We start from the raw sequence: 14,680 nt of genomic DNA, 5'->3' as shown, positions 1-14,680 counted from the left end.
CAACCTTCTCTGCTCTAAGGAGAATAACCCCAGTTTCTCCAGTCTTTCCACATAACTGAAGTCCCTCATCCCTGGAACCACTTTCTAAACCTGACCTGCCATCTTCAAAGATTTGTGCACTTTTACCCCCAGGTGTCTCTGTTCCTCCACCCCATTTAGAATTGTACCATTTAGTTTATATTGCGCCATCTCGTTCTTCCTGTCAAAATGTATCACTTCGCACTTCTCTGCGTTAAATTTCGTCTGCCATGTGTCTGCCCATTCCACCAGCCTGCCTGTGCCCCCTTGAAGTCTATTACTATCCTCACTGTTTACTACCCTTCCAAGTTTTGTGTCATCTGCAAATTTTGAAATTGTGCCCTGTACACCCAAGTCCAAGTCATTAATATATATCAAAAAAAGCTGTGGCCCTAATACCGCCCCCTGGAGAACTCCACTGTATACCTTCCTCCAGTCTGAGAAACAACTATTCACCACTACTCTGTTTCTTGGCACTTAGCCAATTTCATATCCATGCTGCCACTGCCCCTTTTATTCCACGAGCATCAATTTTGCTGACCAGCCTATTATGTGGCACTTTATCAAACGTCTTTTGAAAATCCATACACACAACATCAACCACATTTCCCTCATCAACCTCTCTGTTACCTCATCAAAACCCACCCTCCGTGAAAAAAATTCTCCTAATTTCCCCTCGTTCTTTTGCCAACTATTTTAAATCTATGACCTCTGGTGACCGACCCACTTGTCAGAGGAAAGTTTCTCCCTACTTGGTCTATCAAAGCCCCTAATAATTTTGAATAATTAGGTCTCCCTTTAACCTTCTCTGCTCTAAGAAGAACAAACCCAGCTTCTCCAATCTCTCTACATAACTGAAATCCCTCATCCCTGGTGTCATCCTGATAAACCTCCTCTGTACCCTCTCCAAGGCCTTGACATCCTTGCTAAAGTGTGGTGCACAAAATTGTACACAATACTCCAGCTGAGGCCTAACCAGTGATTCGTAAAGGTTTTGCATAACTTCTTTGTTTTTGTATTTAATGCCTCTTTACAAAGCCACATATCCCATGTGCTTTCTGAACTGCCTTATTAACTTGCCCTGCCACCATCAAAGATTTGTGACACTGTACTCCGAGGTCCCTCTGCTCTTGCACCCTCCCCCCCCCTCCCCCCTCCTCGAAATAGTACCATTTAGATAATACTGTGCCTCCATGTTTTTCTTCCCAAAGTGCATCATACTTATCCACATTAAATTGCATCTGCCATCTGTCTGCCCATTTCACCAGTCTGTCTATGTCCTCCTGAAGTCTGCTTCTATCCTCCTCAGTATTTACTACATTGCCAAGTTTTGTATCATCCACAAACTTGGGTATACTCCCTATACCCAAGTCCAGGTCATTTATATATAACAAGAAAAACAATGGTCCAAGATACCAACCTCTGGGGGATCCCACTGCATATTTCTGTGTTCGGTCAGAAAAACACCCGCTCACCACTACTCTGTATCCTATCCCTTAGCCAATTATGTACTCAAGTTACCACTGTCCCTTTAATCCGATGTGTTTCTATTTTCCGAATAAGCCTGTTAAGTTGTACTTTATCAAATGTCTTTTGAAAATCCATATGTACAATTACTGCACTGCCTTCAACCCTCTCCATTAATTCATCAAAAAAACTTAACCAGATTAATCAGACACGATTTGCCTTTAACAAATCCGTGCTGGCTGTCCCTTATTAAACCATGCTTCTCCAAGTGAGAATTAATTTTGTCCTTGGCAATGGTCTCTTGTAGTTTTCCCACCACTGACGTTAGTCTGACTGGCCTGTAGTTACCAGGTTTACCCCTCGCCTTTTTTTTGAACAGGGGTGTAACATTTGCAATCCTCCAGTCCTCTGACACCACTCCCATATCCAAGGAGGATTGAAAGATTGTGGTCAGAGCTTCTACTATCTCCACCCTTGCTTCCCTCAGCAACCTAGGATGCATCCCATCTGGACCAGGTGATTTGTTAACTTTGAGTGATGCCAACCTATTTAGCACCTCCCTTCTATCTATTTTGATCCTATCCAATATTTCTACTCCCTTCTCTACTGCGACATTAACTTCATCTTTTTTTGTGAAGACAGATGCAAAGTATTCATTCAGTACCTCAGTCATGCCCTCTGCCTCCACACGAAGATTTCCTTTTTTGTCCCTAATCAGCACCACCATTCCTTTATCATTTACTTTTTATATGTTTATAAAAGATTTTTAAAAATGCATTTAGATAACTGAATCCAGATTTTTCATAGAGCTAAAATGCTAACCTGAATCCATTGTGGATGTTGGATAAATCAATAGGAATTCAGATTGTTTTTTTACACAAGCCCTATATATCTGGCCAACAACAGGCCCTATGGACCAGTATAAAACCTGCATGCTATTTTCTGACCAAAATAGAATTCAGACAACCTGCATTCAGGTCTCTGAACTGGTGCTGTGTAACTGTCTTGGAGAAGATGTGAGTCGCATCTGTGTAACTTGCTCTGTTTTTTTGTTTCTTTTTCCCTGCCTCTCATTTTTGAAAGAACATGCGTATCCTCCTACCTACCACCCTTTTCATTGCTGATCTGTCTGTAATCAGGCCAGATTTGCACTTAAACCTTCAATCTACTGCTCTAAAAGAACAATGGAAAGATGAATGAAAAGTCTCTTCAGTCTGGGTGGACTCAAGTTTTTAGACTGCATTTAGTTCTTGGTACAGGTCTTGAATGTTATGAGGAAAACCTAAGGAAGTTGTCCTATTTATCTTTTTGAAAAAGACTGAAGTGACTTAAAGCAAGTATTCAAAATTATGAAGGGGATTGATGAAGTTGATCTTGACACATTTATCCACTGAAAAAGAATTTTAAAAATAGGCATCATTTTAAGAGAATTGGGAGGAAAGGAGGAATTCAGGTAGAACTTTTCCAGAGTAAACACATGGGATAAATTGTCAGGGAAAACCTATTTGAAGCAAAAATATAAATGGATTCAAGAGACAGCTGGATGGTTCTGGAGAAATATGGGATTAAGGGATGTGCTAAAACAAGAAGCTGGTGTTGACATCCATCAGTGGTGGGCTTGCTCAGCTAAATGGCCTTTTCCTGTTCCTAAAATTTTCCTCTATAAATCTATGATCTATTACTCACTAATTCAGTTTTATTTCAGATAGTATTAATCTATCTAGTCTTTCAATTGGATGATGCAATGTCAAAATACCCATTTAAATTTAACAATTTACTTGATTCCAATCTCTCGTCAGCATGAGTCATCTTGGCGCCTAATTAATCCCAAAGGTTTTGCTAACCTCCGCCCTTCTCCAGCACTCTTCTCCTGATGAGGGTACTCACTGGGTGATCACTGGACATTGAACAAGCGTGGGTTTGATCGGTTTATAAAAGTTTTCTACAAGCATTTTAATAAACTCGCATTCGTACTACATATGTCTGTATTCCATGATTGCATAGAATCATTTTTTGCAACCAACAGACATAGAATCATACAGCACAGAAAGACGCCATTAGGCCCTTCATGCCTGTGCCAGCTCTTTGAAATCATTTGATCACCCAGTGAGTATCCTTATCAGAAGAATGGAGGAGGTTAGTAAAACCCTTGGGTTTTAATTGAAGCCAAGATGGTGATGAGAGATTGGAATCAAGTAAATTCAGGTCTAATTTTCAGGTTGTGCCTAAGGAGGAAGCTCCAGGCCAAGAATTTATAAGAGGATTTGCAAGTTGCCAGATCTGTCTGCAGTGTAGTAAAAGGTGCTGCTTCAGATTAAGACATGGGAAGCTAGTGCAATTCCCTGTATTTATATTAGTCCAATTTGCATATGCATTTATACTGTAGACATAGTCTGAGACTAGTTCCTGCTAGGCAGAGCCCTGTTTACATTGCTTGACTTCTACTGACCAGGGACTCTTAATTGTCCTGTTTAGAGAAAGCTCTGCATATGCTTGGAGATACACATTAGCAGAGCTGTCTCCCATAAGCTTAGAAATGTTACTATTTAGAAACAGGGAGGGCAGAATCCCCACTCAACTTTTTAAATGAAGGTTAGTTTGTTTTACAGTGCCTAGGATTTGAGAACTTTCCAAACCACATATTGTACCACCATTGCACTCTATCTGGTGGCAACACTGCAAAGAAGTATGAGACTACCCATGTGTCCCAAGCAGACTTGCTCTGCTTCGCTGTGGAGTCAGGTTGGGCCCCAACTCTGGAGTTACATGGCTAGAGTCAATACAAAGTAGAAATGGCTTCATACATTGCAGTGTAAATGTGCCCTAATGTACGATTGGTATAGAGGCTATTTCTTCAAGAAATAGACTTTGTTTTACATATTGAGCTGAATATTGAGGAATTGTTTGTTATATATTATAGCAAGATAATGAATTGGAAATAACTTAGCCAAGTATAGAAGTAACTATTTAAAAAGGCATTGTCTGAAAATGTGCAGCTGTCAGCTTGGACACTGGGAAATTTCATTCTATAACAGATGCAATATTATCTAGTGTAATATGCACAGTTCCTGGTTTTGCAGAACATATTATTTTGCAAAGAGGGCTGTGATCTGAATGATACTGTTTGCATCGGGGAGTAGTACTAGTATTTTTGAGTAGCGATGATTATTTTTTTTAATATTTGTTCTCAGGATGTGGGTGGTGCCGGCATGGCCGCATTTATTGCCCATCCCTAGTTGCCCTGAGGGCAATAAAAGTCAACATTGTAGTGTGGGACTTTTTTTTATTCGTTCATGGGATGTGGGTGTCGCTGGTGAGGCCAGCATTTATTGCCCATCCCTAATTGCCCTTGAGAAGGTGGTGGTGAGCTGCCTTCTTGAACCGCTGCAGTCCGTGTGGTGAAGGATCTCCCACAGTGCTGATAGGAAGGGAGTTCCAGGATTTTGACCCAGCGACGATGAAGGAATGGCGATATATTTCCAAGTCAGGATGGTGTGTGACTTGGAGGGGAACGTGCAGGTGGTGTTGTTCCCATGTGCCTGCTGCTCTTGTCCTTCTAGGTGGTAGAGGTTGAGGGATTGGGAGGTGCTGTCGAAGAAGCCTTGGCGAGTTGCTGCAGTGCATCCTGTGGATGGTACACACTGCAGCCACAGTGCACCGGTGGTGAAGGGAGTGAATGTTTAGGGTGGTGGATGGGGTGCCAATCAAGCGGGCTGCTTTGACCTGGATGGTGTCGAGCTTCTTGAGTGTTGTTGGAGCTGCACTCATCCAGGCAAGTGGAGAGTATTCCATCACACTCCTGACTTGTGCCTTGTAGATGGTGGAAAGACTTTGGGGAGTCAGGAGGTGAGTCACTCGCTGCAGAATACCCAGCCTCTGGCCTGGAGTCTGGGACTGGAGTTGCATGTAAGCGAGACCGGGTAAGGGCAGCGTGTTCCTTTCCCTGAAGGACATTAGTGAACCAGTTGGGTTTTTATGACAATCCGGCAGCTTTCATGGTTATTTTATCTGGTGCCAGCCCACAAACCACCAGATTTAATTAATTCAATTTCCCTGTGTTACACAGTGTTTGAGAGTGTTGTACCCTATTTGTGTTACACAATCTCTGGTACAAGGTTGTTTCTGTGAAAATATTTTTCATTTAGTCAGTTTTTAATCTTCATCGGCGATAGCCCACTTTCAAAACATTCATTTCTTTTCGGGAAAATACGTCAATTTCTAACAACTCCCACCGTCCCCAAAACTCTGCAAACGGGTCAAATCTTTCAAAGTTGATTTACTGACACTGAAAGAAGTGCAGAGTTTAAAGAGGGAAGAATGGAAGGAAATGACAGCCAACTGAAGAAAATGCGACAGAACAAATAAACTCGAACGGGGCAACTTTTACAATATGACAATGGGAAAAGGAGGAAAACATCGGCTCCAAAATAGAAAGGGGCAGAGTGAGGAAACCAATTTTGGAAAATAAAAGATTGATAGATATAGTCTCTTATTTACACTCCCTCCCCCCTCCCCCTACAGTTCCACTAAGACTCAACATGAAGTTTCCAAAAGCCTGTTTGAAGTAACTTCAACTGGATATGATAATTCAGATGGAATACTGGTGCTGGAGTGAGGTGGGATGGGCGCTTGAGAAAGCCTAGGGCGTTAGAGGGAATATTAAACGAGTGACTGGACCGAATCAATGTTGTTGGAGTGACATTTCGTGCTGGCTCTCCCTGAGCTGCTCTGCTGGCGGAACTGCTGCTGTCTGCTTGTACTACCAGCAGAGGGGGTGTTATTGCCAGCCTCGAACGGTCAAGTTGGCTTTCAGCCCACAGGTCTGACGAAACTGTCTCCATGGAGATAAGTTTACGTACGGATCACAGAGAGGATTGGAAGCTGAGATCCCATTTATACAGACTGATTCGGAGAGACAGCTCACATTTATAGGTGGACGAGAAACGCATAGACTGAGAAAGATCCCCACAGTTACTCAACAAGGACTTCACGTGGGACTGGGAATCCAGGACATTTTTTATTCTAAAACAAACACCATGTTTTATTTCACTTACGAAGCTTTGTCTGTGACGTTCTGAAAACCAAAAAGTCCGGTCAGCAATTCCATTGCACTATTTGCAGGGGTGAGTAACACCGCAAAGCTAGTTGTGTCTCCGTGTGTGAGCTGTCACATTTCACTGCAGGCAACCATTAATACGCTGAATCAACAAATACTATTTTTATACACTGGCAGATAAAGATACCAACACCTAATTTATACATATAGAGACGGCAGCTATATATAATGGGTATGCTTAAATAAGGTAACGTTAATTAGCAAATTCCATTAGAACTGCGAGCTATATTCTTTATTCACTTTGGAAAGCATATGTAGCACCGTGTATCGTTTTAAAGTACCTAATTCAACTTGACAGAATTAATAGAAATTGCTCCTAAACTATAGATAAACACAATTATCTTATAAGTGCAGATCATGACACTCGGAGGATGAGGAGCAGATAAGGTAGAACTGTGCAGCCCCTGCTACTTCACTTTCTGTACAATTCTAATATATTTTGTGAATGGTAAAGATTATCGCTCCAGTATCCGCTGAGCCTGGTAAGGACTGTAATCCAACTGAAAAGTTTTTTTCCCCCCCCTGCAAGATATGTTTATTAAGCCGAAATGTGTAAAGTGAATAACAAGTTCTAAAACTTTGCTTCTGTGCGAAATAGTTTGAAATAGTATTTTGAGACTTGTTTAGCATGCTCTTGAAAAAAGCTCTGCGCAAATTATATAAGATAATATAATTATATGATAGATTATAAAATGTAATTATTATACATACAATTATTGTGTGTTTTAATTGTATGGATGCATACATTATCGGCATAAGAGCGAATGCAGCTCATTAGCACTTGAACGCTTTTAAAGATTTATGATGTGCGATTTGGTATTTGGTGACAGATTTATTTAAAAGAACACATCGTTCTACAAAATGTTAACAACAAAGTAAAAATAAAGAACACGTCTGGGGTCTGTTCCTGTTGCAGTATCTTGGACTGCGAACAAAACGAGTCCTAATTTTAAATAGTGCCCGATGTGGGTGATATAGGAATGTAACAATAATCTTTCAAAGGAACCTGGAGTTGGTTCTTGTAAGAAGCTGATAAAGGAACTTGGGCTTGTGTGTGCACGAGGCACTTAGTTGACTTTTTAAGGACCGAAAGATTTTTCTTCAAAGAGTATACAGTTGAATATTAATCAAAAACTCAATACGGAAGGGAGAGCACGAAAGGGGGATAGCAACTTGTTTGACCTGATATAGAACTCATTGTGAATGATGTATGTGTTCGTGGAACTGTCACTCACTGATTATCGTTTGCATTCCACACGTGGTCCTTAAAACTACTTTCATGCGAAGAATACGTGAAATCCACGTACATTTACGTCAAACATTGAAAACCAGGAAAATTGAAATCTCCAATCACATCAAAACGCTACTGTAGTCTTGGTAATTCTTTGAAACAAACGAAGACTGCGTGTACTTTGGTGGGATGTGTGTGTACAGTATTAAATGTAAAAAAAAACATTTAAAAAGCAAGATCCTTTACAAATCTGATTAGCAAGACAAGAACATTTTGTAACAGCAGATGGACTTGGACGACTACAACAATCTCTTAAAATTAAGAGGCTGAGCGCAGCCTGGTGGGGACAGAAAGTAGTACATAAAATATGAAATACTTTCTCATTATGTAGCAGCAACAGTGGACAACCGATAGCGCTCAACTTTACTTTTTACTTAATGCTTCAGCTAGCAGAGGATCTACATTAACCAGTAATTTAAAAGCTGACATGGGAAAAAAACTCGTTGACAATAGCTGAGCTGTTTTATAACAGTAAAGACATAAATGTCCCGAGACATATAATGTTTGTTTGAGAAGGTAGCCGACTGTAACAGAGGAAGCAGCCGCTCTGTATGCCTTTCGGAGTTCACACGATCGCAAGATAATAACCGATGACGAAGGTCATTTGGCCCATCTTAATTCATCTAAAGAGATTCTAATATCCTCCAATGTGTACAGTTCTGGTCACCCTATTATAGAAAGGATATTATTAAACTAGAAAGAGTGCAGAAAAGATTTACTAGGATGCTACCGGGACTTGATGGTTTGACTTATAGGAAGAGGTTGGATAGACTGGGACTTTTTTCCCTGGAGAGTAGGAGGTTTCGGGGTGATCTTATAGAAGTCTATAAAATAATGAGGGGCATAGATAAGGTAGATAGTCAAAATCTTTTCCCAAAGGTAGGGGAGTCTATAACGAGGGGGCATAGATTTAAGGTGAGAGGGGAGAGATACAAAAGGGTCCAGAGGGGCAATTTTTTCACTCAAAGGGTGGTGAGTGTCTGGAACGAGCTGCCAGAGGCAGTAGTAGAGGCGGGTACAATTTTGTCTTTTAAAAAGCATTTGGACAGTTACATGGGTAAGAAGGGTATAGAGGGATATGGGCCAAGTGCAGGCAATTGGGACTAGCTTAGTGATATAAACTGGGCCACATGGACATGTTGGGCTGAAGGGCCTGTTTCCATGTTGTAAACTTCTATGATTCTATGAATTATTTCTTAAATGGTTTGAGTTTTTGCGTCCATTACTCTTTCTGGTGATGCAGTCCACATATAGATCACTTTTTGTATGTAGAATAATTTCCTGATATCAGACCAAAATTACATTTTACTGATTTGAATCTGTGTCCCCTAGTTCTACTCCTACAGTTTAATGTAAAGAGATTTTCTGAATTAACTTTTCCTCCTTCCTCAGGTGAGGAAGGAGGAAGCCTCCGAAAGCTTGTGAATTTAAAATAAAATTGCTGGACTATAACTTGGTGTTGTAAAATTGTTTACAATTGTCAACCCCAGTCCATCACCGGCATCTCCACATCAGAAGAAATAATGTAAATGGTTTTGCATAATTACAGAATATTCTTTGTGATCAATACATTCTCATGTAATTGGGATTTTTACTTAAATAATTTATATAATTACAAATTATAAAAACATTATAGGGTGACCTTTGTCTCTTTTCCCATATCTAGGGTTGCCAACACTCCAGGATTGTCCTGGAGTCTTCAGGAATTAAAGATTATTCTCCCGGACACTGCTGGAGGCACCCCGGGAGAAAAATCATAGAGACATTATAAAAAATTGTGTGTATTTTCATTTTCTTTGAACACTTACATTTGTTATGAAAATACTGGAGATTGGAAAAAAGGCTGATTCCTTACAGTCATCCAATTAGGTAACAAAGAGTCTGCTCACTTTCCAAGTGGTGTGGGAAGGCAGAGCGCCATGAGGACAGACTTGTCAAGTGACCAGTGGCAAAAGCATGGTGGGGGGGTGGTGGGATGATTGGAGGCAGGAGGTCATGTGATGAAACTTCCCAGACTACATCCAAACAGAGTTGGCAACCCTACCACCTCACACACACATACATGATTGGAGTCATTCCTGAACACCATCAAAACTAAAATGACCTTATAAGTTGTATTGTCACTTCAGACCCTTTGCTAACAAGTATTCACCAGTGTATCAGAGTTGAGGTGGGAATGCTGTCATATTATGGTGTGAAACCATGTTTCACACTTAGATATTATCATACTTTTGTAGAAATGTGAACAACGTAAAAATCTGAAGAGAAATAGGGTGTGCAGTGGCATTCAGTCACGCTGTATCATAAAGTAGTAAGATGACTCCATGGATTCTGCAAAAGGCGAGTTCTCAATTGTAATCATGCTATTAGCGAGACGCACTGAACAGAGGTCAGATAATCCCTACAAGCAGAGAACTAGAAGCTGATAGGTTACAAGAAGGATTGTTCAGAGGCCTAGGAGAAAGTGATTTATCTGCTTTCCACAAGTTAGCAACTTAATGAGAACTTACTTTTAAACCCTCATTTATCAATTTGCTTCTTAACTATATAAGTACATTTTATTATATATTTCCTATTCAGCTGAAATAATCACTAGCTTCTAGTTACTTTAATTATTCCTATTGTTGTTTTATGAGTCTTAATCATATCACCTTTCAGTCTTCATTTTGATATATACATTAATCCTAATTACCTCATCTTACCCCGTATTAAGTCTTGAAGTGCTTTACTCTTCCAAATACAACAATGGTGTTTTGGAGGTATTCTGAATGTAATATTCTAAATATAATATCACAAATCTATTATATTTTAATAAAGCAAGAAAACCTTAGTGTAGTGTCTTTAGCATCAAGAAAATGTCCCAAGGCACTTCACAAATGAGCATAAGGAAATGTATACTGAGCCAAGAGGGATAGATTAGGTGGGGTGACCAAAAGCTTGGTCAAAGAAATGAGTTTTGAGAATGTTTTTAAAGGTGGAGCAGAAGGTGGACAGATTTAGAAAGGGAGTTCCAGTAGCAGCAAGGTGGCTGAAGGCTCTGCCAAATGGTAGGGCAAAGGGAGGAAGGGATGCACAGGTCAGAGAGGAGAAGTGGAGTGTTGGGAGGGGATATAAGACTGGAGCAAATTGCAGAAATATGGTGAGGCAAGGCCATGGAGGGATTTACAGATAAGGACAAGGATTTAAAATTGAATCTGCTGGGGGATAGAAAGCCATTGTATCAGTGATGATAGAATGGGTGAACGGGACTTAGTGTGAGACATGTGGCAGATTTTGAACAAGTTGGATTTATGGTGGGTGAAAGATGAAAGGCTGGTATGGAGAGTATTAGAATAGTTAGGTCTATAGTGACAAAGGGATGTATAAGGGTTTCAGCAGCATCAGGTCTGAGGTAGGGGGGGAGGTAGACAATGTTACAGAGGTGGAAATAAGTGGTCTTTGAGATGAATAGGAAGTGGGATTTAAAGCTCAGCCCAGGGTCAAACAGGATACCAAGGTTGTGAATGATCTGGTTTAGCCTGACAGAGTAGCTGGGGAGGGAATGGAATCAGTGGCAATCCTGGGACTGGAACAATGCATCTGACTACTATTTGATCTAGAACTCAGAAACTTGCAGTACATTCAGATATTTGTATCCAATTTCAGGTATCTAGCACTTAATTCAAGGAATCAAATTGGAGAAAAAGGATGGTATAGAAATAATCTACTGTCTACAGATTTAATCTGATTTGTAAATATGGTTATTATTAAACAGAGTTGCATAAATGTGTTATTGACATCTAAGAACAGAACATCAATACTGCACCAGGTTTATTTTTATTAAAGTGATAGTCTTAACTTGAATCCTTATGATCTTTTCTATGGTGTCTAATTGGAAAGTCAACTGCTCTTTGGATATTTGGAAACATGTGTAGATCTAATACTGCTTTTGGCATTTACCTTTCTGTTTCTGTAGCTAATCAGCATCAATGAGGTGATACAGTGGGAGTGGGTTGGCACACAGTTTTTCACTGAGCTGGAATACTGCTCACCTGAAAATGGATTGAAACGAGTTTGGGCAGTCTCAATCCATTTTATGGTGGGTGTTGACCACACAATAAAATTACACATAATTTGGTAATAAATTTGCAGTTTCACTTTAGATAGGCTACATGGATGATCGGCATGGGAAATTAAAAAAGTACTGGTGGACGTAAAAGATCCCATGGCAATATTTGAAGAAGAGCAGGGAGTTCTCACGGTGTCCGGGTTAACATTCTTCCCTCAACCAACTCCACCAGAAAAACAATTACTGGTCAATCATCTTATTTGAGGATTGTGGGACCTTACTATGCATAAATGGGCTGCCGTATTTGCCTACATGACAGTGACTGTGCTTTAAAAGTAATTACTTGGATGTCCTGAGGATTTGACAAGGCACCGTATAAATACAAGGTCTTTCTTTCTTACCTATTGAGCTTCTATAGATTTCATTTCAATGCAATATTGTTAACGGAGGCTGTTATGTGTCATCAGCAAACCTAAAATTTCTGCTCTTAATCCATTTAGGCTCTCTTTTGTGGATTGTAGAAAGTGGAGTTTGAAGGATTGATTCCAGATTGAAGAAAGGTGTGAACAGCCACAAGTTATAAGCACACACTCACATAAAGGTATGTGATCGGTCAAATGTATACGTAAGCACCCGTCTTTTGGATGAGAATTTAAACCGAAGCCCCATCTGCCCTCTCATGTGGATGTAAAAGATTCCAGGCATTATTCGAAGACGAGCAGGGGAGTTCTTTCAGTGTCCGGGCCAACATTTATCAATTAACCGACACCTAAAGCAGATGATCTGGTCATTTATTTAATTGCTGTTTGTGGGACCTTGCTGTGTGCAAATTGGCCACCATATTACAACAGTGACTACACTCCAAAAGTACTTCCTTGGCTTTAAAGTGCTTTAGGTGCTATATAAATGCAAACCTTTCTTTTTTTTTCTTCAGTTGTGACCACTTATATTGGAGTGCCATGTGTATACACTAAATCTACTTTTATATTGCTGGTGAGGTCTCAGAAGAGTGACTTAAGTATACCAGTCTCCATACAACCGTTGAAACTGGACCCCAGTATGTAGTGCATGTGACTGGCCACGCAAATGATTGTAGTTATTATGTCAGTCGCTATGTATATTTACAAACTGACGTCACAATGCTGCGTTATGACACCACTACAAGGGAATTACACTACAGCTGGAACAGCATGTCTACTGGAGCCAGATGGATTGGTAACAGTGAGGACAACCCAGTAAAAATGGATCTTCTTGACTGTTAGTCTTAACAAATCCATTAGATTTAAGTTGGGGTTGCTCCCAGCTATAACAGACCTACATATTTGGAATTAATGGCTTAAGAGCAATATAAAAACAGCTTTAGTCGTAACAAAGTGTTAACATTCAGGCCATCCACTCAAAATATCAGTGTTATTGTCTTTCATAAACAAAAGCAAGAAAAGGACAGTTTGTTCCAATTTGGAATTCAGTTTGAATCATATTATTCACATTTTGTTGTCTCTTCTCTTGTCTTTTTCTCTTCCAAGTTTTTCCCCTCCGTTCTCCTTCTGAAGGCACTGTCACCTGCTGGGGTCCCTCAACTCGGTGCCATTCTTTCTGTGTGTGTTTAGACATAAATAGGCATTTTACATTTGGTGCTTCTGTAGTTCAGGTCCTGGAGACCAATGCCCAAGTGCCGACTCCTTGCATTTACATAGCTAAAACAAGCTCTGTTATCCTGAGGTCAGAATTGTTGTTGGCAGAAACAGATTTGTACCTTTGATCCTCCAAAGGGATAAAATAGCAATCTTAATTGCGTTGTTATGGGGTGGGGGGGAGGGGGGTGGTGGAGGGTGGTGAGGTAAGGCCAATCAATTCCCAGATGGAAAATTAGAGGAGTCACCCTTGACTCGACTTTATCCTAGTTTCATAGGCCAGTTGGATTCAGAATACTGTTGGCAATGGCCTGTGAGCAGATCAATCACCTAAGCTTTCAATCAGAAAAATATTTGACGTGGAGAGACCAAGAAAAACCTTTTTAATAAAAGATGACTGTTATGTACATCTAGTGTTCCTAAAAATCATAATGCCAGAGGAAAACTAAGTTTTTGAATATATATATGAGTGCTGTCATGGCTTTTAAAACATTTGTTCTCAGGATTTGGGCAATGCTGGCAAGGTAAGGCCACATTTATTGCACTGAGCAGATGTTGGGTTTTCTGCTAGTGATTGTTTGTACAACTGAGTAGCTTAGCTAGGCCACTTCACTGAGCATTAAGAATCAACCACGTAGTGTGGATTAGAGTCACAGTTAGGGTTGCTATTCCCTGAAGGACATTAGTGAACCTGTTGGATTTTTGATAATAATGCAGCAGCTTTTATGGTCATTTTTTCTGGTGTCACCCTACAAATGACCTTAGATATTGAATTCAATTTCACATACTATGATGGGATTTGAATTCATGCCCTCTGAGGGTACTACCATAACCACTACAGTACCATATCCATGTACTTTGTGTATGCCATGTCATACCTGCTTATAGAAAAAAGATAGAGGTGACTATATGAAATTTAAAATGGGTTAAACCTGAATTGAAAATGTGGGTCAAAACAGATTTTACTGTCTAAATATAGCTAACTATAACCTACAATGCTTAACATGTATATAATAACTGTGTTAAAAGAAATATGAACACATGCCTTCTATTTATTTCTGTGGGAGCTTATTCAGTTGAATATAGAAATCATAGAATTTTCATAC

The 14,680-nt window shown here is 40.0% G+C and overlaps 1 protein-coding gene across 3 annotated transcripts in view; it reads left to right on the top strand.

Annotated features, from left to right (window-relative positions):
* The first annotated feature begins 6,397 nt into the window (after nt 1-6,397).
* Nucleotides 6,398-14,680, top strand: part of tent5c (terminal nucleotidyltransferase 5C) — a 128,907-nt gene continuing 120,624 nt past the window's right edge. For all 3 annotated transcript variants that reach the window (XR_010964417.1, XR_010964418.1, XM_067992951.1), the window contains exons 1-2: nt 6,398-6,608; nt 12,441-12,541. The gene's annotated coding sequence lies outside the window, so the exon portion shown is untranslated. The remainder of the gene's footprint in view (nt 6,609-12,440; nt 12,542-14,680) is intronic.

This window comes from Heptranchias perlo, chromosome 11 (assembly GCF_035084215.1).
Source record: "Heptranchias perlo isolate sHepPer1 chromosome 11, sHepPer1.hap1, whole genome shotgun sequence".
NCBI classification, from domain to species: domain Eukaryota; kingdom Metazoa; phylum Chordata; class Chondrichthyes; order Hexanchiformes; family Hexanchidae; genus Heptranchias; species Heptranchias perlo.
The sequence above is the reverse complement of the archived record's forward strand: the minus strand, read 5'-3'. Positions and strand labels throughout refer to the sequence as shown.